At 37.2% G+C, this 16,436-nt stretch overlaps 1 protein-coding gene across 20 annotated transcripts in view; it reads left to right on the top strand.

Moving 5' to 3' along the window:
* Positions 1 to 16,436, top strand: part of NRCAM (neuronal cell adhesion molecule) — a 209,345-nt gene that overhangs the window by 103,444 nt on the left and 89,465 nt on the right. Inside the window, exon 1 of one of the 20 annotated variants that reach the window (XM_063446891.1) lies at positions 343 to 411. The exons of the other annotated variants lie outside the window; for them this stretch is intronic. The gene's annotated coding sequence lies outside the window, so the exon portion shown is untranslated. Of the gene's footprint in view, positions 1 to 342; positions 412 to 16,436 lie in introns of those variants that run through there. 20 annotated transcript variants of the gene reach the window in all.

The raw sequence follows: 16,436 nt of genomic DNA on the forward strand, positions 1-16,436 counted from the left end.
TAAGGGGGGAGTTTGGGGAAAATAAATATTGTTGTCTTTTTATTTTTTGATGGGAGTTTCTTTATATGTGCTGTCTTCACTTTATCCTAGCCTATGATTCATTGTCTGTTTCAATCTGATTTGAGTGTATGTTTATTATAGGCTTCTCTTATTAGATTTAAAAACAAACACATAAACAAAGCAAGACGCCTATTGTATTTGCTTGAAGCATGCACTGATCGGAAGGGATAGCTTGGGAGGTCCTAGTGAATAGTGATTGGCTGCTGGATGCCTCTAGTTTTTTTGCATCTTGTGGCATTCAGCACCAGCAGTACAGAGCAACAGACTTGTCAGCAGGGATTACAAGGGAACACTATTTCACAAGGTCTCCAGCATTAACGAGCATTGAAAAGAAATGATCACCTTTACATGGTAATTACTAATTATCTTATTTCTCTAGTTTGTTTAATTGCATTAACCTGAGTGAGGTTGAGTGTGAATGTTTGTAATATTCTGTGAAAGCAGTTTTCGTTTGTAATTCCTTTGCAACTTCATGTCAGATTTTATACACATTCTGATTTGTGTTTTGCCTGTATTCCTCCTTCATCTTGCTTCTTTTAAGCATAGTTACTTTTTAGTCAACTATTTATATTTTTCTTTGTTGGAGCGAAGTAACATACAGCTAGTAAAAATTATTTGATATCTTGCACATTTGTTTGTAGTTGTTTTATCTTTGTAGTTAAATTTGTTAGAAGAATTATATAGCTTACGTTTGTACTCCAAATGTTTCTGAACTACATGTACCATAATGCTCAGATCAGCCTTAAGCTTGATTAGATAGTAGTCTTGTTTGTGAGTGAGTGTTTGTGTGTGTGTGTGTGTGTGTTTGTGTATGTGTGTAGTTTGGTTTTTAATTGTGGATTTTATGTTATAAGGCATCGATGCACTATCACCCCAGATGTCACATTCATTTTTAATTTTCAGCCAATTTTAAATTATTGTATGGAGATGTTGGGAGTGTGTGTCTATGTGTGTAGTTGGTCAGTGTTTGCAGTTGTGGAACTTGTGGCACTGACTCTCAAGATGTTTCTGAATTACTGTTACCCTTGATGCTAAACTGACTTAAAGTTGGCTGTGCATTATGGTAAATGCAGTTCAGATATATTATGGTGGCCATCATTATCCATCACAGTGTGATCCCAGAGCGCAGTGGCAACATTTGTAAGTGATCCTCTCCAATGATTAAATAGAAGCAGTTTGCTTGTCTTGTCTCTCTGGTCTTCTGTTGACACATGCTTGGTGGAAGTGCCAAACATCTCCAAAGACATTCACTTTATCACTTAATTGAAGTCTTTGTTCTACTCCCCTGCTTTTTAAAAACCTTTCACTGAAAAAAAAACAATAGGATTTTAGCTCTCAGACCTCCAGTAGCAAAGTGCAAAAGAGAGAGCGTTAAATTGGCCATAATCCATCATATTGTTTAGACATCAGAGAGAAAAGGACCGTATTCACATACAATGTATGGCATTTTACTGCCCTCTTTTTAAATCCTTCTCAGAGACAACATTATTTTGTTGGGGTTTTACGAGTCTCCTTTTAAGTGGTATACTGTATGAATGTGCTTTCTGCAGGACACTTGTTCTATTCTCTTGCATTTCTGATCCTTCGAGTTTCCTTTAAGTGTATTTGCATATGTTTGACAAATTGTTTAATTTTTAAAGGAAATATGGTTATACATTAATACACTGTCTCCTAAAGGGCTACAGAAAATGTTTATAAAAATAATTAGGAGAAAAAACCAGGCCAAGCTGTTACCTGGATCCCTGTATTTATGCAATATTTATGGAAAATAGTTGTGCCAGGTATCTTAAAAGTATTTACGATTAACCAATAATGTTTAGTGTATCATAATCCATTGTATACAAATGGATTCAGAATGTATGCTATCTGCGTGTTATCTAGCTGGGGTGACCAATGAGTCCATCAGGTGCCATACCAACAAAATAACTTTTGTATTCCCCCCCAGTCCCTTCCTTTAAGGATTTAAAAGTGTACTGTATCACGACATTGTTTTAATGTGCAATTATTGATTATATATAGTCTACATATTGTGAGGAACTGGAGAATTAACATGGATAATGGGAATCTTCTTTTCATAGAAAACTCCTAACTCCTTTTTTATTCCCCAACTTATAATGTACTTCAAATCCTTTTGCATCCAGAACACAGACATGACATCATAAATGTATCACCCCAAGCATCAGTTGACTATTGCTAAAAAGCACATAGTGCATTGCTTTGGTAATGATTGTAAGGTTTTCGTGAGTGACTCTGTTTTTACTTCATATGATTCTATAGGATTGAGATCACAAAATGCATACCAGATTATGGAAGTGATTTACCACCTAACATATACATTTAAATTGTCCATTCTAATAGGGCAATACAATAATGGTGCTGTAGTTGTATGACCACAGTTAGGGTGGGGTAACCTTTTAGGGGTGGGGTATTGGGTGTGGGGTAGCATGGGGAGTCTTGGACTAGGCTGGTCCTGGCTGAGACTGCTAGGAGTTACAATCAGCAGCATGAGGCAGGTATTCCATACATCCTCCAGAAAACGAAGCCCCCCAAATGCTAAATCCAACTCAACCCTAAATACCCACAACACTAACCCAGAATTTTGTACATTGCTTTACCCTTTGCATTATTAATGCAACATCTTTGGCATTTTAATGACACTTCAATTGTACAACTGTACGCCATTATTGCATGGTCCTATTTATCTGTGATTTTATTTTCAATTTAGCTGTTCATAGTTACGTGAAATCCAATCTTCATCAGAATTTCAGAGTTCAGTATTTATACATTTGTCAGGATTTATTTTGGGTGATAGTAAGAAAAAAAATGTTTAGAAAAATAGTAATTTCAAATAAAATTAAATTCAGATCAGACTGCATACAATGTATCCTTAGATGTAGATTAGGGCACGGAGCACACATCACATATTTATCTGCAATGACAGCAAGAGTACACGTCTGGGAAATAGGATACACTTGTTTGCAAACAATGGCTCAATTAGAGATCAAATCTTCTCTTCCATTACTGAGATATAAAATTACTATTTTGACAAATACTATTTTGACAAAACTGTTCACAATGGTCTCTAGTTATAATCGGTTTAATTCTTATGAGTTGTACTATGTATCTTCTGTTAGATCGTTACAAAATGTACATAATCCAATGGACACAAATTACCAAACTTTTTCTTGGTCTAGTAATAACACAACTAAACAAATTTAAACTATTTTTATAATTTGGGGGTAAGGAGAATCTGCTTTCAAAAAGTTGGTTTTCTTCAACCTGTCATCTCTGATCGACATCTAACCTATAAAAAATATAATAAAAATGTGTGTTCATGTTACTGTATTTGATCAACTGTTTGAGCAACTGGCAATATTTTACAATAAAAAAATGCAAGTCAACTCCTTTAACTCCAACTTAAAAGTAAATAAAAAAAACTCGCCCATTCAATCTGTGAAAATCCATCTCTAAAGTATTACGGTTCTGTTCATGAAAAACAAACATGTCAATTAACTTCTAAAGGAAAATTTGTTAGACAAAAGTAATTTGCTGCTGAGTATAAAGCAATGTTGACTTATTTCATCCAGCTTTCAAATTAGCTAGCTTGAACTTGACCTCATAAGAAAAATGCTCCATGACAGCTGATTTTTCAAAGAAGTCATCAAAAGAACTGTCAACATTGAGAATTGGTACAATTCAGTTATCAGTGACAAACGTATAGTTAAAATAATAATAAAAATATTTATTTACAAAAAAATTAGCAGGGTTCATCATCGAAACCCAACAAAGCAGGAATTGGATAACTGCACATTCTCCTTTACATATAACATTAGTTGTGGAGATAAAAATAGAAAGTTATGCACTGGCCACCAGGAGAGCCATTGCATCACACTGGGGGGCAGTGACAGTCCCGACCATAGGAGACGTAAAAGAGAAAATAGACGAAACTAGGAAAATGGACAGCCTCTCAGCCCTACTCCACGACACGATCAAACACTGTGACAAAATTTGGCACCCATGGCTGTTCAAGTTCCCAATCCCAACCTAGTGCCCAGACTCCAGCTGGGGTCGCAGCGCTGGTGCCTCACACTGGTGCCTCACGCTACCACGCTACAAACAAACTAGCGATACCTACTGGGGTTACTAGCACTGGCTAACAGACCACCCATACATCCCCCCCGATCCCACGCACTTCCCACCCAAATCTTCCAAAAAACAGGGTGACAGTAATCCACTTAACCAAACCTTAGACACAAGTCTCTAACGCCAAGTCGGCATCCAGAAACAACTGCATCCAGGGGAACTCCAAGCCAACATTCTCCCCGGACAGTGGCATGTCCCACCAGGGCCCTTCCCACTCTCCTCATAACCACCCAAAAGCCCACAGACAATGCCAGAATGAATATACACTAACTTAACGGAATACACAACTCGTCTGCCACCCACAATGGAGCCCAGCACAGAAATACCTGATACCAGGTGAACCGAAGCAAGCCCAACACCATACATAAGTGGACAAGGCAAATACACAAAGGCCACTAACCCTAGACATACCTAACCCGGCTTAGATAATCATCAACATATTCACCAAAACGAGAAGTGCAGCCCTGTTATAAAGCTATGCTCTATCATTAGAACCAAAACCGGCAACATAGACTGGTTTGATTGCAACGTAAGTTCGAAAAGGCTGCACAACTTTATTGTACTGTTATTAGATACTGTTACATGTTTACGAACCCTCCCTGTTTTTATGTTTATCCAACTCTATAACAAAATGTTTTCTCGATGCACAAACAGCGAATAACCATATTGACGTTCAAAACTAAAAAAAAAAAAAAAAAAAAAGAGTTATGTGGATTCTCGTTAAGTACCTCCAATGGATTCCCATGGTTCTTTATACCATGAGGACTGGTTTAATGATTAATAATATAACCAAGCATTAGGTCCACCAAATGCCACCATTTTCCAATGCAGGGCATGCCACCATTTTCCAATGCAGGGCTTCCCAAAAATGTCCTATTAATCAGATGACTGCCAACACATTCTTTGCTCTTTTCCTTTACAGCATCTGAGTAGATTTCTAGGTCATAAAATCTCTACTCATTATTGAAAGAGGAATTATCACTAACTAATGGTCATCTCGGTGTAATGTGTACATAAACAGAAACCGTCTCTTCACAGGTTTTGTAATAATATGTTTACATATCTTTATATTTAACAAATATGTATTTGTGATGTTTGAAAAATGAAAAATAAAAAAATTAATGTAGGAAACACCGTTACAGTTGAGCACCTCCATATTTTCTTCCTCTCAATCATTGTTTTAAACTCTGTCTTTTGTAGCTAGCAGTCAGCATAGAGAAACAATGTTTCTAACTCTCCTCTTCTTTTGTAATATTTGTTCTGGCTAACTGCCTTTGCCTTGTCTGAACTGGATTGCAATGTAATTTTCTAACCGTATTAAAAAAATAGAAAATAAAACTGAATATCGCAAGTGTGACAAACTTCCCTGTCTTTGTGAGTTTGCCACGAGCTCCTGGTGGAGCCTGCTTGCCAGCCTCCTTCCCACCGACTATGGGCCAGGTTAGCGACTGTAAAGACCCATGTTTTATTCCCCCTGGTTCGGCACTTTCCATTCGTACTCATAGAACTAAACGCTAGCTCCATGGCGGACGTTCGCATGGACCAAAACCGCAAATAGACTTCAGGGGGACTTGGCCGCGAAAGCCCTGAAATAAGGGTTGCCAGAGCGAGTTCACCATTCGGCTCCAGGAGAGAACGGTTCCAGGGGCCCCAGTCAAGCCACGGCGACTGTGGGCAGAAGTGCTACGGTTTTTCCCCTGTTCCAGCTAGGAAGCGGTCCTTGGCGGAGGTACCCAACCAGGGGAACGGGGAGCTCCACTACAGCAAGTAAAAAGGTTAACACGTGTTATTGGAGTTTTTCAAGGTCCTATTGAATGGTGTAGGTTCCAGAGGAGTGTCAGTTCCCCTTCAACCCATTGGTTTTGGCCACAGGGTTAAAGTTGCAAATAGTACTAACAGTGCCTCTTTGTCCGCTCATAACAGTTTTACCACGGTTTCTCTTGTTTTACGATTATTTGAACTGCTTGTTGGAAACAAGTCACATAAATACTTTATTTATCAATCTGTGACTTGTATCCAACAAACAGTTCAAATACTGCTGAGAGTTGCTTTCAAATGGAATAGAATTATTTCCGTTTAGAATATATAATTTTGTTTTGTTGAATTTTTGTCCATCACTTATCATATTCTTTTTTTTAAACATATTTATGTCTGTTAAAGGACATCTATCAAATATGCCACTGCTTTACACTAATCTATAATGCACACTGCATATACTGTATGCTGTTAAGGTTGCAGGAATGGGTAAGTAGATTTTAAAGAATTTTAATAATTAATATCCACTTACCTGTCTGTCTCTTGTGATAACCCCCTCCTCTCCGCTCTCCATCCCATAAGATAAGCCAGCATGTCTTTATTTTCTTTATGTTAAAATCTTTACACTTTAAATATTAATAATCATTAAAAAACTGCTGACAGAAAAAAACTATAATTAACATATTATCAGCATTTTCTTAATTATAGATGACACAATTTACTCAACCCACATTTCACTTAAAGCTGTAAAACAAGGTACAATTATTTTTTTAATATTCACAAATGAGCGATCAATGAGAGAAGCTCAGTTTGGGAGGTCAGTACACAGGGTTACAATGTCATTAGTACAGAGGAAGTCTTTTGTCAAACAGAGCTTCTTTCTCTCCCAACCTTTTAATTTTGTAATCAGTCAATACTTAAATATAAGAATGGCCCAGTAATACCTGACTCTGTGCTACAACTCTCTTCTGCAGGCTTTCCTCTTAGCAGTTACCTAATGGACATGGAGTGGATGGAAAAGAAGGTGAGAGTTATTTCTAACTCAATATAATAATATAATATCCCCTGTGAGTTTATTGTATATTATTTGAAAATGGACATATGAATTAGGGTATGCTCTATTTTCAAGTGTCCAGGTTATTTAATGTGTCACTCCAAGCCCAATGACCACTTCAATGATTTAAGTGGTCATGGTGCTTGGAGTCTGTACATGCAGTGAATCAATATGAAATACTTCATATACTGAGATAAAAACCTTTGCTTTTGAAAGTGGAACTCCAACTCTGGCAGTGTTCACATTCTGGGCTGGAAACCTGGTAAATTCTGTGCATATTTGGCATATATCCTTGGCACACTTAGCGTGCTGGTAAAACACGACCAATGCTAGCAGCCCCTCCATGTTGCCCAGGACCTTCCCGTAGACCATCCATCCACCAATGATGGGGCTGCAAGGAGAAGCTGGCCTTGGTGTGGGATCGAAGGTAAGTTTTTCCTTTGTTCCTTTATTTTTTTTGTTCTTTTAAGGTGGTCCATGCCTGTGAGTTACTCTCACAAAAATAGTGTTTTATTAATTTTAGGCTTCTGGGTGCCCTGTGTGAAAAATCTGAGCAGCGCCACCCTACCCCCTTGTCACAGAGCTCCTCAACAATACAACTCTCAGTAATGTGTAGTGTATGAGCTTGTCACAGAGCTCCACAACAATACAACTCTCAGTAATGTGGAGTGTATGAGCTTGTCACAGAGCTCCACAACAATACAACTCTCAGTAATGTGGAGTGTATGAGCTTGTCACAGAGCTCCACAACAATACAACTCTCAGTAATGTGGAGTATATGAGCTTGTCACAGAGCTCCACAACAATATAACTCTCAGTAATGTGCCTATTAGTGTATCACAGAGCTCCCCAACTATAAAAACACATAGTAATGTGTATTTTGTATGCCAGAGCTCTACTGTAATAAATCTCACTATAGTGTGATGTAGTGTGTGTGTTGTCTGTGTGTGTGTTAGGTGTGATGGCTGTGTGCGATATGCATGTTATGTGTTGGCTGTGTGTGATATTTGTAATGGGTGTATTAACTGTGTGTGATATGTGTGTGTATTGGCAGTATTTGTACTGGGTTTATTGGCTGTGTGTGATGGGTACTAAAAATATGCATGTAGGTCTATGTGTGATTGCAGGTGTATATTTGTGTAGAGTCACACACATACAATTACAGGTAGACACACACACAGTTACAGTCGTACATACAGACAGTCATACACACATGCATCCACTCACACACCATTACAGGCAGACAGTTTCTCACTCACACACAGTTTGACTGTCTGTGTGTGTGTGTGACTGTCTTTGTGGCTGTAAGTATGTGACTGTCTGCCTGTACCTGTGTATGTTTGTCATTGCCTGCCTGCAAGTGTGTTTGTGTGTGTGTGTGACTGTCTCACACACACACAAGTACAGGCAGACAGTCACATACATATGTACAGCCACAGACACAATCAGACAGGCTGACAGTCACACACATAGTTGCAGTCACACACACACAGTTACAGACACACACAGTTAAAATCCCACACAGGCAGACATGCACACAGGCAGGCAGTCTCTCTCACACACACACACACAGTCAGTCATTCACACACAGTTACAGGCACCCCCAACACTTGGCAAGATCCGCCCCAGCTGGCATGTTGTTTTGGTTGATAGTCCCTGGTGGAGAATACTGAAATCCTCCACCCGGGTAGCTAGACATGTGTGAGCTGTGTCGGCCACATGGTGCCCCCCTGCTGCCATGGCTCCCTGTGTGGTTGCACAGCTCGCACAACCCTAAGGCCGGCCCTAGTTGAGTTGTATTGGCTAATTAGAGAAACTTGTGAAGCCAGCTTAGGCCAACCTTGCTTGCTCAAGTTTGTATTTTTTTTTATAGACAGAAGGAAGGATGTCTACTCGCAGGAGCAGAGAACATATTGGAGAATAAGCTTTTTACTGAAGCATAGCTGTAGGTTATTAACTTCTTCATGTTTGTAGTACAAAGCTATTTTTTTAAGATATAACTAAGGTTTAAGGTAGAGCTCAGGTTTAGAATCCTCCCACCATTAGAGCATTTTGCACTGACAATGGAGTTCCTAGTATATTTCTGAAGACTTTCGCCTTGGCTTTTCTGAACTGGACTGGAAATTTACCTTTATCTTGGCATTCTTCTGACATATGCTTATTGTTTGGCATAGTTTTTTTCCCATTTCTTTGTCTCGTGCAGCTTTTTGGACTATTAATTATGATTTTAAGTGTATTCATACTCTTCTGCAAAAAGGTCTTACCAGATTCCTGTTTCCTATTATGGATTCGTGCCTCCTGGCTTCTTCTAAATTCACGTTCACAGGCCTGTTACAGATTTATTGTCGAAATCCCACAACCTGCTCTGTAGACTTTATTATCTAAAAACTACAAACGTTTGTTCGAGGCCATGGCTGCCAGTTCTATTGACTTCCTTCTTCAGAGTATATTGAGGGACATTTCTGGGAGATATATTAAGATATCATAACCCATATTAAATGGAATATGGACAGGATGAATTAAAATATGCATAAAACCAATATTTAAAAAGTATATCAATGAAAATTACTAATTTGCAGGTTTTCTGTTTACAGACTTTCTGTCCCCTTGACCTAAGCCAATGCTTCTCATAATCCCATATGAGAGTATTAATAAGCAAAAATGTATATGTACAATATGCTCACATGCACATTACCAAATGTATGGAGATGTACTGACTACATGTAATTTCCATTTGCTTGAAAGTTTATCTTATGTCACTTTCAATTATTGAATGATCCCCAGGATATGGGCTTCTATCAAATACTGGTGGTAGTCATGCTAGGTGTCTTCAGTGCATACTATACCTCTTACAATGGTATTGCCATGTCAAATTTGTCATGATGCTGTCTAATGTCAATACAAAGCCCCTATACTTACCTAGGTCTCATCAACTTACTGGATAAACATGGCTAACTGAAAAACAAGTTGCAGCATAATAATTTGCTTGCGCCTCTAAAGAGGGCTTTTGCAATGTGTAATTAGGTAATATTCTTCTTAGAGTAGTGTGCTTACATAGTTATTATTTTAGAAATTGAATTAAGCAAAAATACATTGTAAAAAATGTACAACAACAACAATAGCGCTAAAAATGTACATTGACAGATGAATTTATAGGCCAGTGAGCGCCAATGTAACTGTCCAATTTTTGCAATTTTCCAGTGATGCCCAATGAGCCACAAACATTGACATTTTCTTTTGAAATGATTGGTGAACATTGCTTTGATTTACAGATAGTTTGCTGTATTCATTAATCTAGAATTGCAGCTTTAATAATTAGTTTTTGATGGCATTATGGTTATATTTTATTGCTAAAACCTTGTTTGGATAAGCATTAAGAATTATTTTCAAATAGTTGTTTTTCTTCTATTTCAAGAAGCCAATTTTTCCGTATTTTTTACAAATATATAGGCCACGAATGTGCCTAAAGCTCTGTTTTCAAGTTTATTTGAGACTATTAAAATGAAAAAGCATCATAAAGACTAGGTTTACTATGTAGACAGGTGTGTATTATCCATGTTCCTTTTTGTGCTGTGGTCGAGCAGATGTCGCAAACCAGTCTGACTTCCTGGGCGATGTTAGAAGTATGATCCATCACTTCGAGTACATCACGGAGAGTATTTTCAAGCATGAAAATCTAAACAGTTTCTGAGCAAAGCTGGGATTTTCATATTGTCACTTTCTTCTTGTCAAAGCAATGAGATCAAATCATGAAGAACTGAACAGAGCAGAGGAGCAGTGTCTCAGTGCCCTGCAGATTTTGGTATTTATGTTGTGGAACACACTTCAGGGCTAAGCTGATCATTTAAATACAGGAATTCCCAGAGTCCATGGTTAAAATATTATGGCTGACTTATTTAAATGTATTGTTGAAAGCTCAAGAAATGCTAAAACAGTTGCTAAATTTCTAAGAGAGTCAATGGATTAGATGTATAAGGAGAACAATTGCTGAATATGATCCCTAATATTTGAAAGCCCTATGACAGTGTCTAGTACAGTGAATAAACTGAGGTATGGTGCACAGTAGACATCTTCTTAACCACATTATTACCAAAATCGTGTAGCAGAGGCAGCCCTGAGAGGCTTTTGGCCAAATAGCCAACTGACTAAAGCTTTGTTGTTGCTGGAGCATCTATGGGTAATATGGAGTAACACTAATGTCAATGCACATCCTCGTTGACAGCTTGCTGGGTCTTCCTAAAGTCTCACTATCTGCAATGGCAGTTCCTTCCTCTCTCCTTGAGCTATTGCAAGGGAGAAGTAATTGTCCTTTTTTCTATAAGAGAGGCCTAGTGAGGAGAGTGACAGGACATCAGAGCTACAGCTTCACAACTAAACCATCAGGTATAGAGAAGGCAGGAGTTAGGACGCTGTCTGAGATTGATAAATGTGAGGGCTGATATTATTAGGGTCTGAGAGCCCTGTCTGGATTGTATTGATGTGATTAGGGGGTAGGAATGATGGTGATAGCTGCCTTGTATTGATATGATTGAGGGACTGAGGGTGCTATTTAGCTTGATTGGGATTGCGGACCTGATTGTACTATGTGGACATACAGTAAAGAAAAAAAGTATTTGATCCCCTGCTGATTTTGAATGTTTGTCCACTGACAAAGAAATGATCAGTCTATAATTTTAATGGTTGGTGTATTTTAACAGTGAGAGACAGAATAACAAAACAAAATCCAGAAAACGCAACCTTTTGGGTGCTCCTGCTGTAAAGAAATGTGCAATTACATTTACTCAGGCCACATTTATCTTTTTGTTGATAATTGAAATTCAGAGTGTAAATAAAAGCATTTCCCTCACAGTCCTTATCCTTTGTATAGGACTTCAAAAAGACTTCAAATAGCAAGTCCCTCTGCCATTCACCCACATGCTAAGCAGGTTTGAAATAAAAACTATATTAATCTATTCAAACAATGAGAGGGGATTGAGGGAGTAAGAGATCACTGACAGCACAGAACGTGGATTGCAGAATTCAGTTTTAGTCCATTTAGTCCACTTTTTTTGTTATGATTTCATTGATACGCTGATTCAGATTCAGGTAGTAGAACATAGTTACTAAGTTTGCTAGAATGGTTTAATGCAGGACATTTTTTTTTTGTCTCTTTCACCTCTTAAATGTTCGACAATGTGAAGTTGGCCAGTGTTTTAGCAGTAAACTTTTGTACATTTTAATTCATTTGTAATCTGTACGTTAATGGTCAATGTTATTATGACACATATTTAAGAGTTTGTTCACTAAACCAGAAATTGACGAATTAAAAAAAAAAAAATCCATCTCACCTATTTTCACTTTTGACTATCTTGTTCTAAATTTTTATAATTCTTGTCTACTATTCCAGGTTAAGCAAATAGACTCATTACTTTCTTGCAGACAAATAAGAAAAGAAGCCATGGATCCAGTAACAAAAAAAAAATAGTTATTCCTTAGCGAAAAGGTCTTCTGCTAATATTCTCATCAGTCCCACGGTTGAGATCACATAGTTAAAAGCCAGATTATAAGCAAGAGCAGCTTTGTGTTTTTTCCTTCTGTTGTAGCATTGTGTGCTCTTTGGAAAACAGATACAGCCCAGACGTCCAGAGTGGACTATTAAGTTGCTATCTGTACACCATAAAATGACTTAATAAGGAAGGGTTATATTCAGAGACTCAGAACACAGTAAATAGCATTTAAGCGCCCTTTAGAACACAAGATATCTATCAGTGCTTGGTAGTGTGGGATGGAATCTTGGCTTTATTTTTTCTCTTTAAAAGGCCTATTGCCAAAAATCAAGAAATTCTTTATTTACCATGTGCACAGTGATGCTTCAATTTGATATCTGAAGCTGAACGACTTGTCTTTGTATTCTACAGTTATTATATATAAATTGCACAATAAGGTTTTAGTATGGTGTTTCTCTCCCAAGAGTGTGAGATATCACACATGGGCACACAAAGGGGCTTTGTTCAGTAAATGGTTAATTGTTTTATGTGTACAACTAATGGAGACAACTAGGCCAGATCGGAGAAAAAACAAATATTTCCAGTGCCATGCTTGCCACCTGCCCTCAATCGCACGGGACAGTCTGGGATTTCATATGGTATTCCAATAAAGTTTAGCCATCTACCTCACTAATTACAGCTTCGGTGAATGTCAAGAACTGAAAGAGTCAAGTTACATTTAGTATGGGAGGCTGTGAATGCATATTTTGAGATTAAGGCTACGCTAAACTCCGTAATAGGCTTTTACAACTTCCAAATTATAACGAATGAAAGAGAACACATTTCTTTGCTCTATATACTATTTTTTTATTCACCATAATGTTTGTAGTTGAAATCTCTCTGACATAAGCAAATTCAGACATTTTTCATTAACATTTGCATTAGTTATTAAATCAGTATACGTCAAGTAGCAACGTACATTGCTTGGAAAGTCCATTAAATGATCCACTTGACTTTTTTATACCAAAGGCTATATATTGCTATAACAGGATGACTAAATTGCCAAAAACTGTTTACTTTCTCTTAGATAACTCAAACACCAGTGTCAAAAGTGGACATATCAATACGATTGGAATGTTCTGAGGTCATGTAACAATCTTGCATGAATTATTTACAAAGAAAATTGAACTTGAGAGCTAATGGGATAAAACCAACATTCTACTCGAAAACAGAATTTTCACCATCAGATATTCTTCACAAATCTAAAATGTTCCTAAATTAGCTAGATCTGAATTTACATTATTCTACTTTACAGTAATATAATTTAATTTTGTTTAATAGAATGATTCACATTGTATACATTGTACACCTGTTATACAATGTATTATTTCACAGGAGATTCTTAGATACTAATTGTGTACTGTCGTAAGGCATTCTATTCTGTGAGATAATAAAGACCCATTAGATAAATAAGGTTTATAATAACAATTGACGGGTCACATAGTTTTTAACACAACTAAGTGTTCTTGTGTTGATGACAATGGCACATTATATATGGGTGGCAAAGCAGGTAAGTTGCTCATTCGTCTACAGACACCAAAGTTAACATGTATTCTAACAGGATGTGCTAATGAGTGATTCCGTTAGAACAGGCTATTGTGTTTCCCGTGTTTTGAAGCAGCTGTTACAAAGACTTGAGTCTGACCTGACTCTTTTGCAAATGAAGTTCCCAGCATCTCGGGCAGAGTCTAGTGCTATTGATTCTTTGCCCTGCCCACTCAGTATGTAAAGGAGTGATGACAAAGGTGTTCTGATGAGGCCTTTCTGTTGTGCACAGCAGTCGCCCATATTCATTTTCCTCAAATGTGAAAATATAAAGATGTTTTTGCAAATTGATTTACTGGATAACACCCAAGCACAAGAAGAAATTTTAAATTAATTCAGAAGCCACTTGGTTTTTTAAATGGATATGATGTAAAATATATTAGAAACATAGCAACATAGAAACATAGAAACATGGAATGTGACGGCAGATAAGAACCATTCGGCCCATCTAGTCTGCCCAATTTTCTAAATACTTTCAGTAGTCCCTGGCCTTATCTTATAGCTAGGATAGACTTATGCCTACCCCACGCATGCTTAAACTCCTTTACTGTGTTAACCTCTACCACTTCAGCTGGAAGGCTATTCCATGCATCCACTACCCTCTCAGTAAAGTAATACTTCCTGATATTATTTTTAAACCTTTGTCCCTCTAATTTAAGACTATGTCCTCTTGTTGTGGTAGTTTTTCTTCTTTTAAATATAGTCTCCTCCTTTACTGTATATTAATGTACTATTTAAAAAAATAACACAAGACATAGGTTTTCTATGTATATTTGTATGATAGTATTGTTTTAAGGACTAGATTTTCATTTGCTTGTTTGTCTCTCTTTTTGGTTTAATAAATATATACAAAGAAGAAAATATTTTTAAAACTTTATTACATTTTTCAGGACTTTTACTTAGTAAATCATGAATTGAGGAGTTTTGATCTAGGGAATTGCAAATGTAAGGCTAAAATAAACAAGATGGAAAAATGAGTGAAGACTTTTTCAGATTCAAATATTGTAGATAAAAATTTGTGATCTCTTTTTCTGTCCTTTTCTAAGTTTGGTTAATACAATGCAATGTAATTAAGTGTAATTAGTGGATCTGTTTTTTGAGAGTAAATTGTTCAGATCGAGTGTTTTTTTTTGTGCACCTGTAATGCAATAATTTTCTTATTGTTTGACAGTTATCTGTTAGATTATCAAGAACAAAAACAATGTGATAATTTGGTGCACCACACATATATATAATAGAATAATTTGAATGAGACCAAAAGCAAATGATCTTGATAAAGACCGGTTGGGTGAAACGTTGATCCTTTGTTTTGCTTCAATATACTTTTGAAAAATCCAGTGAGTGCTCTAAATCATTCATTTATTAGGGTCAAGGGTCTTGATAAAAGTCCAGATGGGACTGAAACGTTGACACTTTTTACTTGAAATTTTTGCTTCAATAAAGAAGCACTATTTTTGAACCATATCAAGTCCTGTGAGTGCTTTCTTACAAGGTATTCTATATTATGGCCAGGATTATCACCAAGGCATTACAAGACCAGGAGCAGTGAGTGCGGGACACGAGGAGTTTATATATATATATTTTTTTCTCTTTTTTTTTTCTTTTAGCTTATCTTAGTGATACTGGATTTTAATTGCTTCTATTCTATTCTATTCTGATTTATGATAAATACTAATACTATAGCTGTCTCAGTCCCTTTGTAGGAACAAAGCTTTAGCCATATGCACTATGTTCTTCCTAGAGGTTAGGTAGCTAGAAGGACAGTTTTGTAAGGGAAGATGAGTTTTTGGAGCTGGTTTAATTTGGTTAATTTTCAGTCAACGGTGAACCAATATGAAAGATGTATGTCATTCTAATGTGTTTTGAGTGACCATGATCATGCAGAAAGATACAGTGAGGGGAAAAAAGTATTTGATCCCCTGCTGATTTTGAACGTTTGTCCACTGACAGAGAAATGATCAGTCTATCATTTTAATGGTAGGTGTATTTTAACAGTGTGAGATAGAATAAAAAAAAAAAATCCAGAAAAATGCATGTCAAAAAAGTTACAAATTACCGTATTTATCGGCGTATAACACGCACTTTTTTCCCCTGAAAATAGGGGGAAAATCGTGGGTGCGTGTTATATGCCGATATCCCATAATTACTTACCTGTCCTGAAGCGTGGGCCGGCTTCAAAGCTTGCACCGCGGTACAGGAACTTTAATTTCATGTTCCGGTTTCCGGCGGGACTGAAAGGAAGTGTGCACAATAGTGTGCACACTTCCTTTCAGTCCCGCCGGAAACCGGAACATGAAATTAAAGTTCCTGTACCGCGGTGCAAGCTGTGAAGCCGGCCCACACTTCAGGACAGG

The sequence above is a fragment of the Pelobates fuscus genome, chromosome 3 (genome assembly GCF_036172605.1).
Source record: "Pelobates fuscus isolate aPelFus1 chromosome 3, aPelFus1.pri, whole genome shotgun sequence".
In the NCBI taxonomy this organism is placed as follows: Eukaryota; Metazoa; Chordata; class Amphibia; order Anura; family Pelobatidae; genus Pelobates; species Pelobates fuscus.